The sequence below is a fragment of the Malania oleifera genome, chromosome 2 (assembly GCF_029873635.1).
Source record: "Malania oleifera isolate guangnan ecotype guangnan chromosome 2, ASM2987363v1, whole genome shotgun sequence".
Lineage (NCBI taxonomy): Eukaryota > Viridiplantae > Streptophyta > Magnoliopsida > Santalales > Ximeniaceae > Malania > Malania oleifera.
Window position 1 is genome coordinate 127,422,664 of NC_080418.1, and position 24,818 is coordinate 127,447,481.

Consider the following 24,818-nt stretch of genomic DNA (forward strand, 5'->3'; position numbering starts at 1 on the left):
GTCTACTATGTACAAACAAAGCACATCGACATTCATTTTCACTTTATGTGGGATATAATCGATGAACGCAAAATACTTCTTCAGAAGATTGCTACCACTGAGAATCTCACAGATATGTTGACCAAGATTGTGACAACAATCAAGTTCAAACATTGTTTGGACTTAATCAATATCCTACAAGTCCAAATATTTTTGGAAGGCATCGATGAAGTGGAACTTCATAGAGTGTTGGTGACTGGAAAATTTATTGAATTTATAGTCAAGGTGGAGATTTGTTGGTTTTGTACCATGTCGCAACATCCTAGAGGGCGTGCGCCCCGAGGTCAGCGAAATAAAAAAATGTGGTTTAAATTTTCGGGAAAAATAGGAATGGAGTCGCCACTAACCTCAACACTTGATTACTACCCAATTAAGGGTAGAATCGATCTGTGTTACCAAAGTCAAGATTGAGAGTTCGGTTACGTGAGGGGAAGGTACGAGCACCTCATACACCCCCATTCTTACGAACGATGCCTAATTAATTATGAAATTATCTCAAAGTAAATTTGAAAAGCCTTTTATGTTACTCCTTTTGTGAATTTACAAAATATACGAGCAAAGAAATTAATTACAAAAATATACATAATATGTATTCCCTCAGAACTAAAGGTAAGTGGAGCCCGAAAGCTCATACACCTTTTTGAAATCATAGGATAAAAAATCAAAAATATTTAATAATAAAATATATATATAAAATACTAAAATATAAAAATAAGTACCATAGTACATAATAATAAATATACGCTATGATAAGTAATACTATACATTAAGATACTAAAAATACCCTAATAAGTTATATATACTAATACACTAAAGATACTCTAATAAGTAATACTAATATACTAAAGATACCGTAATAAGAACACCATAATGTTCCAAAATGCTAAAAATAATATAATATGTAATACTAAATATAAACATATAACAATACGGAAATGCCATAATATCATATATACTACCATAATAAGAATTATACCATAATAATAATCTACCGCAATACTTAATAAAATACCATAATAGTAAACTACCTGAAATTAGGAATAGCTTCCCAAGAGGGGGGGTGAATTGGCTTCTTAAAACTTTCTCTTTAGTTCTTTTAAAGTCCTTAACTTCTTTTGTGATTTAACCAATTCTTTGACTTATTTATTTATTTTGTCAATCAAACAAGAACTTGGTTTCTTTTGAACAATCAATCAACAACACAATTAAACATAATTAAACATTCAATCTTCAACCACACTTTGAAAGTAAAAACAATCAAACAATTAATCACAATTTCCAAACCAACACAACCAATTTGATTGCCAAATATAAATTCACTTCAGCATTATAAGATTGATGGAAGCATTCAAGATTAGTATATATAACTTTCAACTTTTATGTTGTATTCAACCCTGTAGTAAATATGAGTTTGAACAAAGCCCTGTATACATGAAATTTCTTCTTAAATATGATATTCAATATAAAATCCAATTACTCTTTTCAAACTTCAGAATTCAAATAAACTCTTAAGTTAATTTATCTTTGGGGTGTTTAGCCAAGTAATGTACTCTCATATGGTTTCCACAAAGAATGGTTCAACCAACGTACTCCCTTTCGGTTTCCGCAACTCAAATCAAAATCAAACTTTAAAGTTTACTTGACTTTCAAATATACGTAGTTTTATATGATTTTCAAATTTAAACCTTCCATGCAATTTAAATATGTACTGAAAATAAAGAATAAGGAAAGAGAGAGTGAGACGGAGATTTTTACAAGGTTCAGCTTATACCCAGCCTACGTCCTCGCCTTTGGAAAACCACCAAAGGATTACTAAACCTATTCCTTTAACGGGCGGAACAATACCTTTACAACACTCCTTGGTTAAGGCTAGAGCCTGCCTTCTCCAAACGATATCCCTTCGTCCGATCACTCCTTACATAGGCTAGAGCCCTCCTCTCTAAGCAATATCCCCCTGCTTAGCCAATGATCCAAACAACCCTTGGAGTCATTAGTCTACAAGAAATAATTCAAATAGATGCGTACAAATAATGCTCACACAAAGAGCTAATTAGTACACTTTAGAAACTAATATACTTCAAATTCAAAATATCAAAAGAATGAAGTAAGAAGCTCAATATAAATATCACTGATTTACTTCTCTTTGATAAGGATCAAGAACTTAAATCAAATACTTCAGAGAAGTTGTAAAAGCTCAGAGATTTCTCAAAAATTTCGCAGCAATTCAGAGCTTTAAAACAAATAGCAAGAAGCTTTGAGTGAAAGAGATCTTGAAGAAATTTTCAATGCCTGGTTGATTTGTTTCTCATAAACCATGTATATATAGGCTTCAAAAACACTTTCATTCGTGCTCCCCAAGTTTACTTGGAGTGCTCCCAAAGTTTCCAAAAATATTAGGGCGCAAGTCAATTAGATTTGAACAAAAGAAGTTTAAAAAATATGCCTATTGCCGTACTTCGGTTGCCTGAAGTGCAACCTCAGTGGCCTGAGGTACGTTCAGGAGCCTAAAGACACAAGGTCATGGCCTAAAGGTACACTGCCTGTTTGATTTTCTTTAACAAAAATCTTCGGTTGCCTGAGGATTTAACCTCAGTCGCCTGGGCAGTACAAAACCACTTTCCTTCTTTCTTTTTCAAGGACATTTGGTTTCTTTGCTTTCTTACTTCTGAAAAACATTTTATGGGGTATTAAAATAAAGTCTCTAAGTCCATCTTTATCCCCTAATGAGCTTCATTTCATTCACAGTTACATTTTTAACTTTGAAGTACTTATATGAAGATTTCCTAACAATATGAACATTTCTTGTTCTTTGAAACTTCATGATCCTCTTGAAGCTTTAGGTTCATTTCTTCTTCAGATGTCTTTGTGCTTCCCGATTTGATCACTTCATGACACAACATACACCTTTAAGCTTGTTGGTGATCTTTCGAAACTTTGTTGAGTTTGGCTTTTTCAGATTCCTGAAAACATCATTACTTGAACACATAATGTCATTAACATTTTCTTCATTTGTTATCATCAAAACAAGAGGTGAAAGCCTTGTTAGGCTAACACTACCTTTCTACATAATAATGATACCCTAATAATAAACTGCCATAATAAATAATAATAATACCTTAATAATATCCTACCATGTTAATAATGAGAAAACTACATAATGATAATCCAAAACTGTAAATATTAAACATACAACTTGGATATTGCCTATTTAAACAAATACAACCAAAACCCTAAATATTAAACATACAACTTGAATATTACGTACTTGATAATATACAATAACAAAAAGTACTACACTTAAATACTGAACAATAGAATACTTACCACCCTAAAAAAAAATCCTACAATAATGAGAACAAACCACTTAATAATTACAATAGTATAAACATAGACATCAATAATTAAACATCCTAAAACAATAAATATAAGTCAATTAATATTAGCATTAGGAATATAATCATGGATAATAATTACTAAAACCCTACTACAATCATAATAAACCAATTAATATTAACATAATACACATGGATGTTTAAATAAAAAAAAAATCACACATCAGTATTAAATTGACTTAATATACACAATAACAAAACTATGAACAAGTATTTAAATATATTATAACAATGAATCCCTATGATTTACCCCAAAATATTAAACATTAGGCTGTACATACTTAAATAATTTTTTTTTTAACCCAAGAAAGCATTATTTAACAATGTTAATACCAAAAAATATTTGAACTTTAGAGCAAAGCATGTGTGCATGTGTATATAAACAGAGACTTACCTTGGGTTGCCTGAGCAGAAGTGAGTGTTCGGCAACGGTGCTGCGGCAATGCTACTTTCGTTGGACTTGTAGGAGAGTTCAGACGAGGAGAGGCTTGGAGGCGAGGCGGTTGCAAGGAGAGATCTGTGATGAAGATTGAAGCTGTCAGGGGTTCGCTGGGTTCGACTGGCAGAGGGCGACGGTGGTTGGTGTAAGTGGCACTCAGGTGGCTAGCTCCTTCTTTAGCTGCTTTGTGTTTTGCCGACCGATGGAGGAGTCCTGGTCTTGGGTGGTGGAGTGGCTCGGGTTGGTGGTGGTGGTTGGCCTGTTGTTGTGAGGTCGGGGCTTCTAGCTTCAGGTGCTGCCGGCTGCAGCTGTCTTCTAGATTGGTTGATGCATGGCCGGAGCAGATGAATCAGATGGCGTATTCGGCGGAGCTGGAGGTTGATGGCTGTGGAGGGTAGTCTGGCCTAGTGGCTGCTGGTGTCTTCTAGTGCCTTGATTGCAGCTACGGAGGGCCTGAAGGTGGCCGAGAGTTCCAGAGGGAGATGGGGCTGCTGGTGCACGGACTGGAGGGAACCTGGTGGCGGGGCTGTGCAGCAGTGAAGGAGAAGAAAAGAGGGAAATCTAGGGATAAGGGAGAGAAAGAGGGACTAAGAACAGAGAAACTGAAAGTCGAGAGTTAGGGGAGTTTAGAGAAGGAGGAGAGAAAAGGGAGAGAATGAAAGCAAGGAGATGTTGCCGGAGGGAACTGAGAGATGGGAGAGAGCTCGGGGAGGTAAGGGAGTTGAGAGAGAGAGAGAGAGAGATGGGCGGCTGCCGATCGAGCAATGGGGGGCTTGGGTTATTTCTTCTTTTTTTGTTTGGTCTCCACACCACCACCCCCCCCCCCCCCCCCCCCCCCCCCCCTCGGCGCTCCCCATCGCCCCTTTTGTTGTGTTCTTTTCTCTTCTTTTATAAGCCAAAACCAAAATCCTAAAATCCTTCTTTTCTTTTTTCTTTTTTTTCCTTTTTGTACTTTTATGGTAATAATAATTATAGTAATAATAATAATACTAATATTGCTAATAATAATAATAATAATAATATATCAATAACAATAGTAATGTAATAATAATAATAATAATAATAATAATAATAATAATAATAAAAAGATTTGAAAATAATGATAATACTAATAACAATAATAATAAACAGAAATAGTAAAAATAATTATAGTAAAGTAATAATAAAATAGAAGTAATAAGAATGATAATAATAATAATAATAATAATAATAATAATAATAACCCATTTGTTATATTTGGGGTGTCTACATCCCACATTGGTGGGAAATGTTTATTGAACTTTAGGTTGAAGCTATCAAAGAGCTTTCCTCACCATTTGTAATCACACCTCATATTTGTAGAGTTACAAATAATATTTGTACTCTAGGGTATTTCTAATTACTATTAATAATTTGAAATTTACCCAAGTTGTATATGCAATGTATACATATATATGTCATATATATGAATTTTATATTTTAAAAAATCAATTATGAATACACACATTTTAAAAGTCAATGAGCATACATAGATGCATGATATACATATGTATATATTTTTAAAATAGTTTGATTAGTTTTATAATAACGTATATAAATGCAAATATAACATGATATGATACTTTTATGTATTTTGATAATTTAGTTTTGAATAATTTTATAGCTTTCATGTATATAAATATAAGTAAAGGATAAAAAAAAACCAGGGGCAATAATTTAGATTAGTTTATTATAATTTTAATACTTGTAAATATAATATAAAGATCATGGGAGGGATGTGGTTGGAGTGGGACTAATTACATAGAGAAGGGGGGGAGAGAGAGAGGTAAAAAAAAAAAAGTGAACAAATTGAGTAGGGCTCATGTTTAGGGACACTCTTAAGATGTAGTGGACAGAAAAAGGGAGGAGGAGAGAAAAAAAAAATTGAAAAAAAAAAAAAAACAAAAAGAAAATATTTCTAGGTGCCACATATTTGTGTAAAAATAATATAAGATCATGGGAGGGATGAGAGAGAGAGAGAGAGAGAGAGAGAGAGAGAGAGAGAGAGAGAGAGAGAGAGAGGTAAAAAAAGAAAAGAAAAAGGTGAACAAATTGAGTAGGGTACATGTATAGGGATACTCTCAAGATATGATAGGCGGAAAAGAGAGGAGGAGAGAAAGCAAAAAAGAAGAAAAAATATTACAAGAAAATAGAAAGAAAAAAAATTTAAGGGTGCCACATCCACTCTTAAGATGTAGTGGATAGAAAGAGAGAGACAAAAATAGATGCAAAAAAAATAAAAATAAAAAAATAAAAAACCTAGCGCAACTACATCTCTCTCTTTATCACCCCTTTGAATCCATTGCATCTTGAGGCTGTCTGCATGTAACGACCTGCCTATTTTACTATATATAGATATATATTAAACATAATCACATACGTAATAACTCTAATATCCTATTAATACTGATTTAGTCATGATCAACCCAGACCCGTGGGTACCGAGGATACACCTGTCATACATCTCTGATACCTAAGTAGTGGAAAACATAAATTACATACACAACATACAACAACGGGCACAATACTAGAATTCTACAGAACTTGCATTATATGTACAATCATCCATAATGAACCAAAAAGTACCCTAGGGTCATAACCAAAAACCATTCTGACCCTAACTCAAAAGCTTACCCTTCTGATAGGGTAGTTCAGCCAACCTCTACTGTTACGGAACTCTATCTGCCCTTCTATTTGGATTTCCTAAAATGTTTGTAATGATGGGATGAGACACCTCTTAGTAAGGGAGACAAACTAATATCAATGTGTGGCAACATGAGTATTATCGTGCGTAAACACGAACTATACATATATGCTTATCTGATAAAAATTGGTTGTATAAACTCTGAGCAAAACATGATTCATCATATCATCATAAATTTCATAATAAATATCATACTAATTTCTGTAATCATGTAAAACATCTTCTATAACTGCACAATACTAAAATGGTACCCAGGATGGATAGCTAGCTGGTGTCATGTCTTACCCCCCATATGATAGGGTTGTGTTGGCCCGAATGCAGGACCTAGCAATGGATGGCCGACCACACTAAGTCAACATAAGTATGTAAGTAGGATAGACTTATCCCACCTGTTGCAAACTACCGGGAGAACATCTGCACTACACTAAACTGCCATCTCCCACACTTTATCTGAGATGTGCGGGAGCACTAACATAAACTTGAACATATACGTATAGCTATAGTACCGTGCTCTGAAATACTAAACTAAGTCATCCTGGTTCTGATAACATATAGTACAATTCATATTTCTGATACATATTTGTTTCGTATTTCTACGTAATATCTGACATGATCATATTTTCATGAATTCTAACATATCATACATAATTACGGCATCTATGCCGATCATAAATCATGGCATCTACGTCGGTCATATCATATCATATAAATCACGACATCTACGTCGGTCATGTCATAGCATATAAATCGTGGCATCTACGCCAACCATATCATAACTTAGTGAACATAAATTTTCTGCACTATCTAACATAATATTTAAGACCATAGTTTTTGAACTACTTTCATGGTTTTTCTGAAAGCTATTATAACATGCTTGCTCTGGAAAAACATAATATTCTAGTATAACATAATTTTCATGGAAATTTATACTCATGCCACACAAATATGAATAATATTCTAAACATAAAATCTGATCTGAAATCATATTTTATGATAAAATGTATTGAATCTATTTTCCTGTTCAACGACAGTATTTTCAAACCCTGTACTATACAGGAAATAATTTCTGAGAAAAAATGTTGTATATTCATTAATAATTTCATGAAAAATGCTGACTTGGTTTATCCCCTTACCTAACTTATTGGAGAAGCCCACAAATCTAAATAAACCTACTCCTGTGTGTGTTCCAACCTCAACACCCTGAAATACACATTTCCCAAAAATTTAATATATACTTGTATAACACCTTCAAACACATTCCCCTCGGTCCAAAAATACCCAATAACTTATAAAAACTAAAATAACCAACTTACCCAAATTTTGGGATGGTGCCCAAATACTCCAAATCAAAATTCTTATCCAGCAGTTTTGTACAGAATCTTCCTAGGAGTAACGTGGTGGCTTCCAATCGTCGAACCGGCGAGAATCGAAGCCAAAAACCTAAAGAGAAGTCAGAGGGACGATTTTTATAGAGAGAGAGAGAGAGAGAGAGAGAGTTTTTACATGCAGGTTCTCGTTGAAAATCTGAGTTTAGCATATTTATAAAGTGCGACCTCGTCAAAGAGACACATCACCTCGTCGATGAGTCCAAGAAGGAAGTTCATTGACGAGCTCGTAGCCTTCGTCGACGAACTTCAGGCTCTGATATAACCCCCTTCGGTTTCTCTTCGTCGATGAGACACATATCCTTGTCAACGTTATTAAGAGGCCAGTCGTCGACGAATATTTTGTGCTTGTCAACGAGTCCTTGCTGAGCCCCCTTGGAATAATCATTTTTCTCTCTTTTCCTTTATTATTTAATTGCTATAATTCTCCGGGTCTCTGCACTGCATATGTTGGTCCCACCCATGTCACACTAAGCAAACATGTTTTCTTTATCGCTTCCCCTGTATTTGGGCCCCACCATCATTTTTTTTTTGTTTTTATTTTTAGAGAATGTTTGTCTTTTCTTTTATTTTTTATTTTTTCTCTCTCCCTCCCTCCCTCAATCCACTACATCTTGGGGGTGTCCCGCATGTGGGCCTCACTTAATTTGTTCTTCTTGTTTTTTTACTTCTCTCTCTCTCTCTCTCTCTCTCTCTCTCTCTCTCTCATGACTTTGGTCCCTCTCCAACCACATGCCTCCCAACATCTTAATATTTTGTTAGCATAAATTAAAATCATAGTAAACAAATTTAAATTATTTGTCTCCACTTTCTTTATTATTTATTTATATTTACATACATAAAAATTGATTCAAATATAAATTATTATATATATATATATATATATATATATATGTAAATATGTTACACTTGTATTTATATACATTAAAATTATAGAAGAAATTCATATTACTTTTAGGGTAAAAGACATTGACCTCCAATGAGATTTGCCAAAAAAATACAAACCACCCCCTTGTATTTTACGAAAACACAAGCTTTTGAGGAGAGATTTGTGTCTTTTTGGAAAACCTCAATGGAGGTTTATGGCCTTTTTGAAATCAGGGGAGGTCAATAGAATTTTTGAAACCTCAAAGGAGGCCCCCATCTTTTTATCAAACCTTAAGAGAAATCATTATCTCTTAACCTTATTTTTAAATTATAAACTTATGTATATCATGCATGTATGCATGCTTATTGACTTTTAAGATGTAGTGTGTATTCATGTTTGATTTTCTAAAATATAAAATTAAAATCTATATTTCGCTCCTTATATACACACATAAAATAATTTAGTTCTCACGCAAACTAGAAATTCATGGCTACACATATGGCTATATTAATGTGTTTCATGCCACATACATATGTGTGTATATGTATACATGTATATATAAAAGTATACGCATATATGTTATGTATGTTAATTTTATATTTTAAAAAATCAATTATGAATACACACTGCATCTTAAAAATCAATGAGCATACATACATGCATGATATACATATGTATATGTTTTAAAAATAGTTCTAATTACTTTTATAATATTAATGCATATAAATGCAAATGTTACTTGATATATATATATATATATATATATATATATTATTAATAATTTAGTTTTGAATAATTTTATAGCTTTCATGTTTATAAACATAAGTATAAAGGGCAATAATTTAGGTTATTTTATTATAATTTTAATTTGTATAAATATAATATAAAGATCACGGAGGGATGTGGTTAGATCCATGGAGAGAGAGAGAGAGAGGCAAAAAAAAAGGTGAACAAATTGAGTGGAACCTATATCTAAGGACACTCTCAAGATGTAGTGTAACGACTCAGAAAATATCCATATTCAAATATTAAAGAGAGAGGAAAATAGATACAGAAACAGAAGGAGGTCGTAGCTTTCGTCGACGACATTGCATTTTGGAGAATAAAAGAAATTCAAGAAATTATAAGGACTCATCAACAAATACAGGGATTCGTCGACGAGTGGTTAAGAAATTTCGTCGACGAGAAATTACCGAGAGGGGTTCAGAGGTAGCCTGAATTTCATCGACAAATATAGGGTCTCGTCGACGAAATCCCCTGTTCCATAAATAGTTGAAATCTGGGATATTTTTCACTTTTCACCAAGCTCTCTCTCTCTCTACGACTCTCTCTCCCTTCTCGCTTCATTTTCGGCTCCATCATTCACTGGATCGACGATCCAAAGCTACCACGACACTCCTGGCGGAGTTCTTCACAAATCTGCAGGAGCAGATCGTCGAGAAAATGAAGTTGGATTTCATCCCAAATTTTAGGTAAGGTCTTTTATTAAATTTTTGACTTTCTGACAGTTATAGAAAATGATGTAGACTAGGAAATACTGATGTTTTGTTATGAGGGATTGCGTTTTCAGGATGTCGGGTTAGGAATCCTACGGGTATACAGTCAGATTTTTATAGGGGCTTTTCAAAATTGAGGTAAGGGAAATATGCTATGCTAGGAATTTTTATAAAGTATTCAGAGATTTTATAGAAATAGATTCATACCAGATTATTATTTAGTTTATACAGAATATGAATTAAATGCTTGTGTGGCTTGAGTAGATTTTCATGAGATAAAAATTTATATAGTTTTGTAATGTATCATACTATACTGAGTACATAGTTAATAATAGTATATGTAGTTTATAAAGCTTTTTCAGTATGTGGACTTACACAGAATATACAGATATAGATTTATGTTTACAGAGAAATATACATACATATAAATGTATACAGTGTTAGTCAAAACAGTATTTATATCACAGCTTATACAGAACAGTAAATACAGAGTTTAACATTTCATGTTTTTTTTCCTATCACCATAACATACAGAACACTGACAGAGTATATATACAGTATACACAGATAGATATACAGAGGTAGCATCAAGATGCTACAGATATAGTGTTTACAGTATAAAAAGACAGAGTTATGGTAATTGTGGAAACACGATGAAAACAGTAAAAGAGTATATATATGTATATATATATATATATATATATATATATATATATATATAGTATCAGATCCCTGAGGAAAGTTACACAAATAGATATAGATTACAGAGCATGGTACCGTTGCTAGATACAGATAGAGTGCAACCACATATCTTAGATAGTATGTGGGTACCGTCATGCCGTGCTCAGAGAGTATGCAGCTCCCCAGTACACTGGGTTAAGGGGGCCGCTATTGAAGAGGTAGTAGCCAGTCCCGAGCTTAGGAGAGGATGCAGTTTGGTCGGGCTGAGGTAGTGTAAAGTATGATGACCTATCTGGAGGGCCGACCAGATAGAGTCCCGCCTATGGGCCGCACAACCCTGTCATGAGGGGTCAAATCATGACGTACAGAATTCCAGGGATATAGAATAGTTATATGTATGAAAACAGTTTTATAGCATATAATGAAAATAGTATGATATATTACTAGTATGAAAAGTAGAAAACAGATGATACGATATGTTTTAAATAAAGAAAGAAAGATATGCTTGAAAAATATGATTTATAAATGATTTATTGTATTACAGTTCAGTCATTATTTTAAAAGTATCCTTAACTTAATTGTCACACACTAGTAATAGCATATTTCTACTTACTGAGCGTCGACTTACCCCTTTATTCTCACATTTTTCAAGTAAGCCAGATAGGCGAGCAGATCAGGCTCGCGGATAGAGAGAGTGTTTGGTCACCCTGGTTATAGGGTGAGTTTTTGGCAAAATTGTGTATGTTTTTGGGATAGATGATACTGGAGTGGCATTTTGTATGGTCTGTATATTCTAGAATATGGTATTGTACAGTTTATGTATAAATGGTTTATAATTTATGTCTCCGCTGCATAGGAATGTTTACTGTATATATAAAAAAAATAATAATAATAATAATTTAAGAAATTTGAGGTCGTTACATGTAGTGGAAAGAAAAGGGAGAAGAAGAGAAAAACAAAAAGAAAAGACAAAAAAATTTTAGAAAGAAAGAAAAAAATTTGAGGTTGTCACATTTGCTCTTAAGATGTAACGATTAGAAAAAGTAGGGAAAGAGAAAACATTTGCAAAAAAAATAGAAAAAAAAAAAATTGATGGTGTCATATGTCAACATACTGGGGCTTAGGTGGGACCAACATGCGAAAACACCCTCAATATGTAGTGGACAGAGAAAAAGAGAGAAGACAAAAATAGATGCAAAAATAAAATAAAAAATCAGCACAACAACATCTCTCTCTCTCTCTTCAAGTCACCACCTTGTATCCATTACATCTTGAGGGTGTCCGCTTGTGGATCTCACCCATGCTGCACTAAGAAAACATGTTTTCTCTCTCCCCTATATGTGGGTCCTACTCTCAATTTTTTGATTTTATTTTTTGTAAATATTTATCTTTTCTTTTGATATGTAGTGGATAGAGAAAGATAGAAAACACAAAAATAGATGCAAAAATAAAAATAAAAATCCAGCACAGCTACATCTCTCTCTCTCTCTCTCTCTCTCTCTCTCTCTCTCTCTCTCTCTCTCTCTCTCTCTCTCTCTCCATTTTGCATCCATTACAACTTAAGGGTGTCCACATGTGGGTCCCACCCATGTTGCACTAAGCAAACATATTTTCTATCTCCCCTATATGAGGGTCCCACCCTCAATTTTTTTTTTTTGCAAATGTTTGTCTTTTCTTTTATTGTCTCTCTGTGTCTCAGTCCACTACATCTTGAGGGTGTTCTGCATGTGGGCCTCACTCAATTTTTTTGTTTTGTTTTTTTTTTTTTTTTTTTTTGCCTTGTCTCTCTCTCATGTAATTGATCCCACTCCACTCACATGCCTCCCAACATCTCTAATATTTTTTTTGCACAAATTAAAATTATCATAAACTAATCTAAATTATTGGTTTCCACTTTCTTTATTCTTTATTTATATTTACATACATAAAAATTATAAAGTTAATCCAAATACACATTATTAAAAAATATAAAAATATGTAAACATGTCACATTTGTGTTTGCATACATTAAAATTATACAAGTAATTCGGATTATTTTTAAGGCAAAAGACACTAACCTTCCTTAGCAAAAAGACACTGACATCCCCTAAGGTTTCAAAAATTTCAAGAACATCCGTTAAGGTTTAAAGAAATCCAAGGACCTCCTCTGAGATTTTTTAAAAAGACACAAACCTCCCCTATATTTTACTTTCTTTTTTAAAAAAAAAAAAAGCAAGCCTTTTGAGGGGAAGTATGTGTCTATATATATATATATATTCCATTTTATCATAATCCTAGTATAAAATATTATTCACGTTCTTCATGCCACACAATTTCATCTGATATTCTCAATACAATATTCATAGGGAAAATATCTTAATTTCATTTTCACAAATTTACTCAACCAGTAGTTCTTAAAATAATTGTTATAATTTATTCCCCTTACATGGCTTACTAAGAGGCCCACTAAATCCTAACTCCTATGCCTGCGGCGTTCGAAACTCAAAACCCTGAAATTCACATTTTTCCCAAATTAATCAACTCAACCTCGAAAATATTATCATTTAGTATTCCTTAGGCCCCAAACACTCCAATTTAACAATTATACCCTAAAATACCTCAGTTACCCTGATTTTGGAGTGGTGCCCCGGAACCTCAACTCTACGATCCGCTCTGGTTAAATTGCAGAGAATCTCCCCACGAAACTCGAGGTGGTTCCTCATTGTTGATTTAGGCTAAAATGGAGCCAAAATCAAAGAGAGAAGGGGAGGGGTGACGTAGGGTTTGAGAGAGAGAGAGAGAGAGAGAGAGAGAGAGAGAGAGATAGAGAGAGAGAGATACTTTATTTTTAATTTAACAAATGCTCACGGGATCCCCTCTTATTTCTACACTACGGAGAAAACCATCAATGGTTTTCTGCACTCTCACAAAATCGTCAACAGTTTGGGTCTTTAACCTGCCCGTTTTTACCGTTTCACCTATAATTGGCTCACGATAAATACAAAACCGTCGACAGTTTTCTATGCCCCTCTCTAAATCGTCGACGATTTGGTCTTCACCAAACCAAATTTCTTCCTTTTTTAATTATTTTTATTATTATATTTTTCGGGTCTCTACAAAAGAAACCTTGAATTTGGAAGAGGTAACAAGCGCATTGCTGGGCTTTCATCAAAGAAAGAAGGTTATCGATGAAATTTTACATGGTGAAGGGCTTGTGGTGAAGGGTAACCATGAACATAGGATAGGAAAATTCAGAAATGGATTGAATCAAAATAAGTCTCGATCGCAGTCCAAGAAGAAGAAGGATATCCGGTTTTTTAAGTGCGGTAAAAAAGGGGCACATAAAATCGGAGTGTCCGGAATGGAAGAAGGGGAATGCTGAAAATAAAAAAGGCTCTTCAAAATCAATGAATGTAGTTGAAGAAGGTAATTTGGAAAGCAGTTATGGTAATGATGTTTCATGTAAAATAAATGGAATAGGAAACGTAAGAATTAAGATGTTTGATGGTGTTGTGAGAACCTTATGTGATGTATGACACATACCGGATCTATGGAAGAGTTTAATTTCATTAAGCACTTTCGATTATAACAGATTTAGTTACAAGTCCGAAAGTGGGATTATGAAGGTATGTAAAAGCGCTCTAATGATGATGAAAGGGGCAGGAGTTAATGGGAAACATCTATGCACTGTTGGGCATTACAATTGTAGGTGGAGCTGCAGCCGTAGATTATGAATTTGATGATACCGTTTTGTGGCATACGCGATTAGGGCATATGGGTGAGCATAGGATAAAAGAACTTCATAAGAGGAAACTCTTGAAGGGTATGAAAACAATCAAGCTTAATTTCTATAAGTTTTGTGATCTTAGGAAGCATAACAAGGTGCAATTCAAGACAGTCACTCACAAGACAGAAGGTATTCTTGATTACATTCATCTAGATATTTGGGGGCCGATGAGAGTAGCATCATGGGGAGGACATATGTATTTTGTGAGTTTCATTGATGACTCACGAAAGGTCTAGGTGTACTTCATACGACACAAGTCAAATACATTTACTAGGTTTAAATTGTGAAAAGTTAAAGTGGAAAATCATACTAGGAGGAGAATTAAATGCCTCAAGTCAGACAATGAGACTAAGTACGGTGATTCGAGGTTCATGGAGTTTTGTGAGCAACAGGGCATAAAGAAACATTTCACAGTTTGCCCAACACCACAACAAAATGATCTAGCAGAAAGGATGAACAGAACTCTAGCTGAGAGAGATCAATGTCTCAGGTTGAATGTAGGGCTAGAGAAGAATTCTGGGCCGAGGTAGTTAGTATGGCATGTTTCCTAGTAAACTGATCGCCAAGGGCATCACTAGAGGGGAAATTTGTAGAGGAGGTATGGACAGGTAATGCGATAAACTACTTCAATTTGAGGGTATTTGGTTGTCCAGCCTATGTGCATATATCTAGTGAAAAGAGATCGAAGTTTGATGCAAAGGCTAGACACTGCATTTTTTTGGATTATCATAAAAATTTGAAAGGGTTCAAGTTGTGGGATCCAATGGCAAACAAGGTGGTGATTAGTAGAGATGTAGTTTTTGATGAGAAAACTATGATGAAGCGTATTCAAGAAGATGATGAAGAGAAATAGAAGCTAGAAAATTGGAGTAGAGATTAGCATGTTGTGCAAGTGGAGTTGGAAACTCAAGGCAATGATGATAGTCCCTAAATTGCAGGGAGTTCTAACCTAGGAAATCAACAGGTTAACAGTGTTCCTACACAAAGATCCAGACGCACGATCAGACCACCGCCTAAGTATGGATTTGATGATCTGGTATCTTATGCTTTTATTACCAATTACAAGGATCTAACTACTTTTCAAAAGGTAGTGCATGGCCAAAAGAAAAGTATATGGATGGGTGTTATAATGGAGGAAATGAAGTTGTTGCATAAGAACCAAACTTGGGATTTGATGGAGCTTGTAGATGGGAAGAGGGTGATAGGTTGCAAGTAGGTATATAGGAAAAATGAAGCAATTTCAGAAAAGGAAGGAGATAAATTCAAGACATGGTTAGTAGCAAAGGGATAATCACTGAAGAAAGGAGTAGATTATGATGAAATATTCTCACATGTGGTCAGACACACTTTAATCAGGGTAGTGTTAGGAGTAGTGCCACATTATGATATAGAGTTGGAACAAATGGACATGAAGACATCATTTCTTTATGGCAATTTGGAGGAACAGATCTATATGGTGTAGCCAGAAGGGTTCAGTCAACCAAGGCAAAAGCATTTGGTTTGTAAACTGAAGAAGTCACTTTACGAGTTGAAGTAGTCTCCAAGGCAATGGTACAAACGTTTTGATTCCTATATCATCCAGATAGGCTATAGGAGGTGTGAGTATAATTGTTGCATGTATGTAAAGAATCTTAATGATGGTTCTCTTATTTTCTTGTTGCTTTATTTTGATGACACATTAAATGCCATGAAGGACATAACTGAGGTAAATCAATTGAAGACTTTGTTGAATAAAGAGTTTTACATGAAAGATCTTAGTGCAACCAAGAAGATACTTGGGATGGAGATTCGCTGGGATAGAACTACAGGGAGATTGTGGTTATCTCAAAGCGGTTATGTGGAGAAGGTATTAAAGAGGTTTAGCATGGCTAATGCAAAACCGGTAAGTAAACCTTCAACAAATCACTTTAACTTTTCTATCGCTCAATAACCAAGGACAGATGATGATATTCAGGACATGTCAAAGGTCCCTTATGCTAGTACTGTGGGGTGTTTAATATATGCTATGATATGTACAAGACCCGACCTGGCTTAAGCAGTTAGTGTGGTGAGTAAGTTTCTTTCAAATCTAAGTTGACCATGGTGAGTAAGTTTCTTTCAAATCTGAGTTGACCAGACCTAGCACATGCAATTAGCGTGGTAAGTTTCTTTCAAATTCAGGTACACATCATTGGGATGTCGTTAAGTAGATTTTCATATTCATATGGGGTACTTCTCACTATGGCATCATGTTCGTCATACAATAGATCTATTAGTTATGGGATTTGCTGATACAGATTATACAGGGGATCTTGATGACAGGAGGTCTACAATAAGGAATGTGCTTACCAATCTGGTATGACCCATTTATTAGACGTCCGTGGTATAATCTAAGGTGGCATTATCAAAAATCAAGTCGGAGTATATGACAGTCACTAAAGCTACTAAGGAAGCATTGTGGCTTACTAGTTTAGTCAAGGAGTTGGACATAAAGTAAGGTGGAGTTGAGCTACATTGTGACAGTTAGAGTGCCATCTATTTGGCGAAGAATCAATTGCATTATGCTAGAACCAAACATATAGATGTAAGATTCCACAGGATCTGGGAGTTAATTTCTTTGGGTGAACTTGTGCTTGATAAAGTTCACACTTCTGAGAATGCAGTGGATATCTTGATAAAGTCGGTTACCTCAAATAAGTTCAAGCATTTTTTAGACTTGTTGCATCCCTCTAGTTGCTAGAAGGGAAACGGTCCCAACCTAATGTCCCAAGGTTAAGGTGGAGCAGCAGGTTAATGTTTTCAGTTTCTCCTAAGGGGCATATATTCACCAAGGTGGAGATTGTTGTGATATATGGCTCACATACTAAGTGAAAGGCATGCACACAAAGAAAATATGATGGAAATCAAGATGCTGATATTAGCAAGGGAAGCCATCAATTGTAGCCTTGTAATCGTCGAAAGTTTGGCCCAATTTTCGAGAGATTTTTCTCTCTATCTGAAATCGTTGACGATATGTCTACAAACCGTCGACGGTTTAGCTCAGGAACCCATTGCAGATTTTTAAATTTTGAATGGGGACGTTAATTTGGTTGGGGTTTGGAGGGAAAGGCTCTTGGAACTTTATTTATATGTTGGTTATGATGTATTTGTATGGTTGTTCATGTCTTTGACACAAGATAGTAAGAAAAATTATCAATTACTCTTGTGGATGTAAGCATTGCTGAACCATGTAATTCGTTGTGTCTTTACTATTGCTTTCATTATAGTCATTGTGATTGTCATTTTTGTATATCTTACCATTGAGTGTTGCGTTTTTTTTATCCTATATTCCCTTGTGCAATTCAATTTCCACAACAATATATCATGCATGTATGCACGTTTATCGACTTTTAAGAAGTAGTGCACTTTCATGTTTGGTTTTCTGAAACATAAAATGAAAATCTATATATCGCTCCATACATAGACACACAATTACATACATAATATAATTTAATTTTCACGCAGACTAGAAATTTTTAGCTACGTATATGACTACAATGATGTGTTTAATGCCATGCATAGTACATGTTTTAACCATATATATTGTGGGCATGTTTATGCATATATAAGATATATACATACATACATACATACATACAGACATACATACATACATATGTGTATATATGTAGATATATGTATATATAATGTGTACACATATATATGTTGTGTGTCATTTTATATTTTAAAAATCAATTATGAATACACACTACATCTTAAATTTCAAAGAGCACATATGCCTACATGATATACATATGTATATATTTTTAAAATATTTTTAATTACTTTTATATTATTAATGTATATAAACACAAAATTTTATCCATAGTAACAAACATTTACGTGGAATGGCCACATGAGGAGATCTTTATCTTCATCTTCTTCTTCTTGTTGTGGGACTGCTCGAATGGCCATGCGTGGGGATCTCCATCTTCATTGGCTACTTGCCATGGGATTTCTTGAATTGTGGTGTGTGGGGATCAAGATTTCATTTCCTTGCTCTAGATTTCGAGCCAGTTTTTTTTGTCATTAAATCTGCTTGCATGGATTCCAGCATTTGTATGGAAGCTGCTCTGCCAATCGATCTTTTTGGGTCCATCCTCTGCTGCACATGACCATGCTTGTAACGCCCTAATTTTAGAACCACTTTCTTTTTTACATACAATATTATTACTCTAATAATACTCTGATACCATAACACAGTCAAAGTCAACCCAGACCCATAAGTATTAGGGATTTACCAGTTATTACATACATATTACCTAAGCAACGGAACCAAAATACACTTTACATATATACAATACTAGAGTTTCATTGTTTTTACATATACACATATATACCCCAAAAATCCATCATGAGTCTGACCCGACTACTTACCCTACAACTAGGTAGTACCTACAAACTCCTCTATCACGGAACTCGCTCCACTCACCTGTCAAGATTTCCTGAAATATTTGTAATTTTAGGGTGAAACACCTCTCGGTAAGGGAAATAGACTAATATCAGTGTGTGGCAATGTGAGTATTATCATACTATAAACATATACTACAAATAATGCATTGTAACTTCGCATCAATAAAGCTCTCGAGAGCTATTCCTGATAAGATGGGGTAGGTTTGGATTCAAAACCAAAATTTTGTATTGTTTCTAGGTGGATTGTAGTCAACTAAGATCAAAGGATGAGCATCCACCAGAAGTGCTGAGGAGGGTTGATTTTGTACGTGCTCAACAATGTCAATTTGGTGTCGAATGGAAGCATAAAAGCATGGTGAAATCTTGTGGGGATGTTCTTTAAGGTGGTAATAAAATGTTTATTTTGCGATTTCTTTTTAATTTCTTATTCCCATTATGTGTGTGTGTGTGTGTGTGTGTGTGTGTGTGTGTGTGTGAGAGAGAGAGAGAGAGAGAGAGAGAGAGAGAGAGAGAGAGAGAGAGAGAGATTTATGCGTCATAATTGCATAACATTTAAGGACAATAAATTTCAGCAAATCAATTTTTTTTCTTAATTTATTAAAATTAAATTTCTAAAAAAATATTTGAGAAAATCATAATTCAAAATTTTAAATACTGATCAAACAAAATCAGGGAAATATTATAATAATTTAACTTCTGAAGAAAAAAAATTTGGATTTGAGTTTTGGAGGCCTATGAGGGAATCCTAATATCTTTTAATATTATAGTACAAATAAGGTGAATTATGCATGTCCATTGTCACGCTCCAAACATGTAGGGTCTAAGGTGTGACTTCCTATATTAACTGCATAGGAGAAGTAAGAAATAGAAATAACAAAAATAAATAAAACCTCATAAACTTTTATATCAAAGTGCTAAATAACCGCATTACAAGAGTATCACCAACAACAAAATTAACATTGTTAAAAATTTCAAAACATAAAAGCATTTTCGGCCAGCTGGTATTATACTAATACTTATTCTAAAATGCTCGATCTAGTCCTACCCATGTGTCTGCTATACCTGATTCTTAATACGCTCCTCAAAGTTGTTTGTAAGGTAGGGTGAGACGACACTCGGTAAGTAAGAAAGATTATATTAGTGTAACGACCCAAAAATTACACCAAATTTTTTTATAAAATATAATTTACTCTGATACCCCTGTAACACTTGTTATAACATCTTAGGCCCCAGATGGGCACTGAGGTATTCATGTATACAAATTGACACACCTATACAGCGGAAAACAGAAAGTCATACACCCATATTTACAATACTAGAATTCAATGTTTCTATACCATATATACATATTACACATCACCCCAGTATCATCTGCTCAAAAATATAATCCTCTGAATACACTTACCCTATAAAATAGGGCAGTACAAAAGATCTCTCTATCTGCGAGCCTGTATACTCACCTAACTGGATCACCTGAAAAATGTTAAACCACTAGGATGAGACAACAGTCAGTAAGAGGAAATATGTTATTACTAGTATGTGCCGACTAAGTTTCATAAATATTATAATGACAATATCTAAAACTATAGCTGGTAAATCAATATACGGTATAACTCGCATTTATCATTGTTTAAAGTATAACTGTAATATCTGATTTTTCTATTTTTTCATACTTCTAATATCATACTATATCACTGAAATTCTGTAAATTTGTATACATATACATAACTGAGATTTTACCCTGGAAAACTATACGTTGTGATTTAATCCCTCATGATAGGGTTGTGCGGCCCGTAGGCAGGACTTAATCTTGGTTGGCCTACCAGGTAGGTCAACTGTACTCTACCAATCCTTAGTCCGGCCAAACTACAACCTCTTCTAAGCTCAGAACTAGTAACTACCTCGTCAAATCGGCCTCCTCAACCCAGAATACTAGGGAGACAACAATCTCTCCATAGACATGGTTGATGAAATCCACATACTATCTGAGATATGTGGTTGCACTCTGATCTAAAAATAGCAACAGTACCGTGCTCTATTATCTGAACATAACTTGATTCATCAGGGTCTGATACTGTATATACTATTTCTATAGATATCCTACTGTTTTCGTCATGATTCCAAAATAACCATAACACTATAAATCTGATATGAAAATACTATAATATCTAACTAAAATAACTATAGTATATGACTATAATAACTAACTGTCATATTTGACTGAATAATTTATAATGTCTGAGTGTTATAGTTTTGGAAAGCATGAAATTCTATAATTAATATAAAATACTGGTCTGTATAATATCTGTCTAGTAAACATATCTGTCTATATATGCACTGTAAATCATGATATTCTAAAAACTATATAAATTTTGTACTAATCAAATATCTACTTAGGCCACACAATTAATAAAACTCATGTTTTGAAATCTATATAACTGTATAATTTATACCTTGTACCTTAATAAACAAATACTATAATTTTACTAATAATATTTCTGAATTTCCTAGCATAGCATATTTCCCTTACCTAACTGGTTGGGAGACTCACCTCTGACTTAATCCTCACGGTCACGAAGTACTATCCCTAAAATCCTAAAATAATGCATATATGCATATTTCCAATAAATCAATTATATTTCCTCGAACCAACATACACATAAATTTTCCGAATTATAATTCACCTGGGCTCCTGAAAATATTCGCTGGGTCCTCAACCCATACCTGTAGGGTCCCAAAAGCACCCTAATCCTAAAATAATAACATCCAAATTTTATTCTACAAAACTCCAATATATTCCCATATAACTTAAAATCTAAACTCAAATAAGCTTGATACAATTGAAAATACCCAAATATTCAACTCACCCAAATTTTGGGATGGTGCCCAAGTTGGCCAAACCAACAATTTACTCCAACAGACTTATAGAGAATTTTCCCAAGATCAACGTGGCGACTTTGGATCGTTGAAACGGGGAGAGACTGAGCGAGAAATGTAGAGAGAAGTGAGAGGAACCAAACAGGAGAGAGAGAGAGAGAGAGAGAGAGAGAGAGAGAGAGAGAGAGAAATAAGGAAAAGAAATTTTCTCTCGCTAAATCTCGATTTTCTGCTATTTATAGACCTTTTGCCACATGGCCTTGTCGACGAGTTCAAGAAGGAAATTCGTCAGCGAGCACCTAACCCTCGTCGATGAGTTTCAAGCCCCGAAACAGCCCCTCGATAAATTCTCGTCAACGAGACACGCGTCCACGTCGACGAGCCTAGGAAGATTGTTCGCTGACGATGCCCTGCTGCATCCCCCTTTAAAATTATTTTTCCCTCTCTTTTATTTATTATTAATTCCCATAATTATCCGGCTTACTAAATTCTCCCCTCCTTGTAAAATTTCGTCCTTGAAATTTACTATATGTATTGAACACCATCCATTAAGGAAAATAGGCTACTTATTTTATTACGTACCTTCACTTATGGCAAAGGAATATTGTGGTTACATTCAGGGTCCTGGGAAATTACAAATATACTCATAAAAAGAAAATTCTCCCAAAACCAAGAGTCTACCTATCCTATATTCTAAATTACAATTACACATTCATTACTTTGTACTAAACAAAATAAAACCATTATTATTTAGCTTACAAATCACTATTGTACCCCACTAAACAGGTGTGGGTATTTTGCCTGATTTTTTCCTCAAGCTCCCATAAAGCTTCTTCCACCGCATAATTGCTCCACAGGACTTTTACTAGTAGTATTTTCTTACGGCGCAATTCCTGTTATTTTCTATCTAAGATCTACACTGGAATTTCTTTATATGCCAGAGCATCACTGAATTCCAATTCTGCATAACTGATGAGATGGGAAGGATTTAGGACGTATTTCCTTTATATAGAAACATGAAATACGTCATGTAATATGAACAAAGCTGGTGGTAAAGCTAGTCGATAGGCAATTGACCCAATCTTCTCAACTATCCCAAATGGGCCAATAAACCTAGGGCTCAACTTACCCTTCTTCCCAAACCTCATGACTCCCTTCAGTGGTGCTATCTTCAGAAACACATGGTCACCCACTTTGAATTCCAATTCCGATGGTGAGTATCTACGTAACTTTTCTATCAACTCTGTGCTGCACTGATTCTATCACGAATAAGTCAGACTTTATTGTACGCGTACTACACTATTTCTGGCCCCAAAACTCGCCTCTCACCTAACTCATCCCAATATAAAGGAGAACGACACCTCCTACCATAAAGCACCTCGTAAGGTGTCATGTCGATGCTGGTCTGATAGCTGTTATTGTAGGAAAATTCAACCATTAGTAAATACTGGGTCCAGCTACCCCCAAAGTCCAATACACACGCTCGCAACATATCTTCAAGTACCTGAATCGTTCTCTCTGTCTAATCATCTGTATGAAGATAAAAAGCAGTGTTGAATGCTAACTGAGATTCCAAAGTGATTACACGCTTAAATTGGGTAATTAGGTGTTTTAATTCATACATTACGAATTATATTTTTTTTATTTAAATGCCTAATTACTCTCAATATTCTAACATTGTGTTCTATTTATAATATCTGGGTTTTATTGAGTAATTTATGAAATTTTGGTATTTTTTATTGCAGGACAACTTTGTAATCTGTGCGTAACTCTCTCATCCGACCTCTGATTCATATGATTCAGGATGCCATAGAAAGATAAGAAAATGCTCTACAATTGTTATGTTTTGCGTTTTGCAAAATACTAGCTGAATCTAGGTCGAAATCAGACGTGAAGTTACCATATGTTGTTTTATGGACTATTTCGACAAATCTCCATAATTTGGGTGTAACTTTCTCGTCCGAACTCCGATCGAGATGATTCAAAATTATGGGGAAAGCTGAGAAAGAGCTCTACATTTTGTGTTTTAAGCTTTGAGAGTTATGGGTTGTAGGAGGGTCGAAATTGGGCTTGAAGGTGGAGGGCAGATCGTGTACGTTTGAAAAAAGAAAAGAAAAGAAAAAAAATAAAAATAATAAAAAAAGTGAGATGTGACCCGGCCATGTAGCCAGGTCATCTTAGCTGGGTGAGGTGCTGGATTACACAAAGAAATGGAAAGAAAAGAAATTAAAAGAGAAGAAAAGGAAAGGATTTTGGAAGGTAAGAAAAGTCAAAGGAAAAAGAAAGGTGGATATTTTTTAGGTTTTCTTATTGGGGGAGCCGGGCAGAAGGTTTGGAGATATAAGGGGGCAACAAGCGCTAAGGCATAGAGGAGGCCGCACACGCATTAGGAGAAAAGAAAAGAAAGGTAAGGTTTTCTTTGGACGTGAACACGGGGCAGAAGAGGCTGTGCGCAAGAGGAGTCTTTTGGGGGAGGACGAATTTCTTTTCTGGAAGTATTCTATTGGGAGAGAAGGAGGCCACACCCAAGGAAATTGCTTTTGAAAAAAAAAAATCTCTTTTGGAGTTAACGACATGCAGCAAATTTAAGGCTTTTCAGAATTGTAAGGCAGCGTTGCAGTGAATAACAAACACAGCAGCAAGGGAGAATTGGCGGCACGCAAAAAATTCAAATCTTTTCGGAGCAAGAAAGCAGCACGCGGTTGATGCTTGGTGTGTTCGG

The 24,818-nt window shown here is 34.7% G+C and overlaps 1 long non-coding RNA gene across 1 annotated transcript; it reads right to left on the reverse strand.

Annotated features, from left to right (window-relative positions):
- Nucleotides 1-2,751: 2,751 nt before the first annotated feature.
- LOC131148014 (uncharacterized) lies at nucleotides 2,752-4,725 on the reverse strand. The gene is made up of 2 exons (XR_009134977.1): nucleotides 3,826-4,725; nucleotides 2,752-2,999 (listed from the first exon to the last, which is right to left on the reverse strand). It is a non-coding gene; the product is annotated as an uncharacterized LOC131148014 (long non-coding RNA).
- Between the last annotated feature and the right edge of the window lie 20,093 nt (nucleotides 4,726-24,818).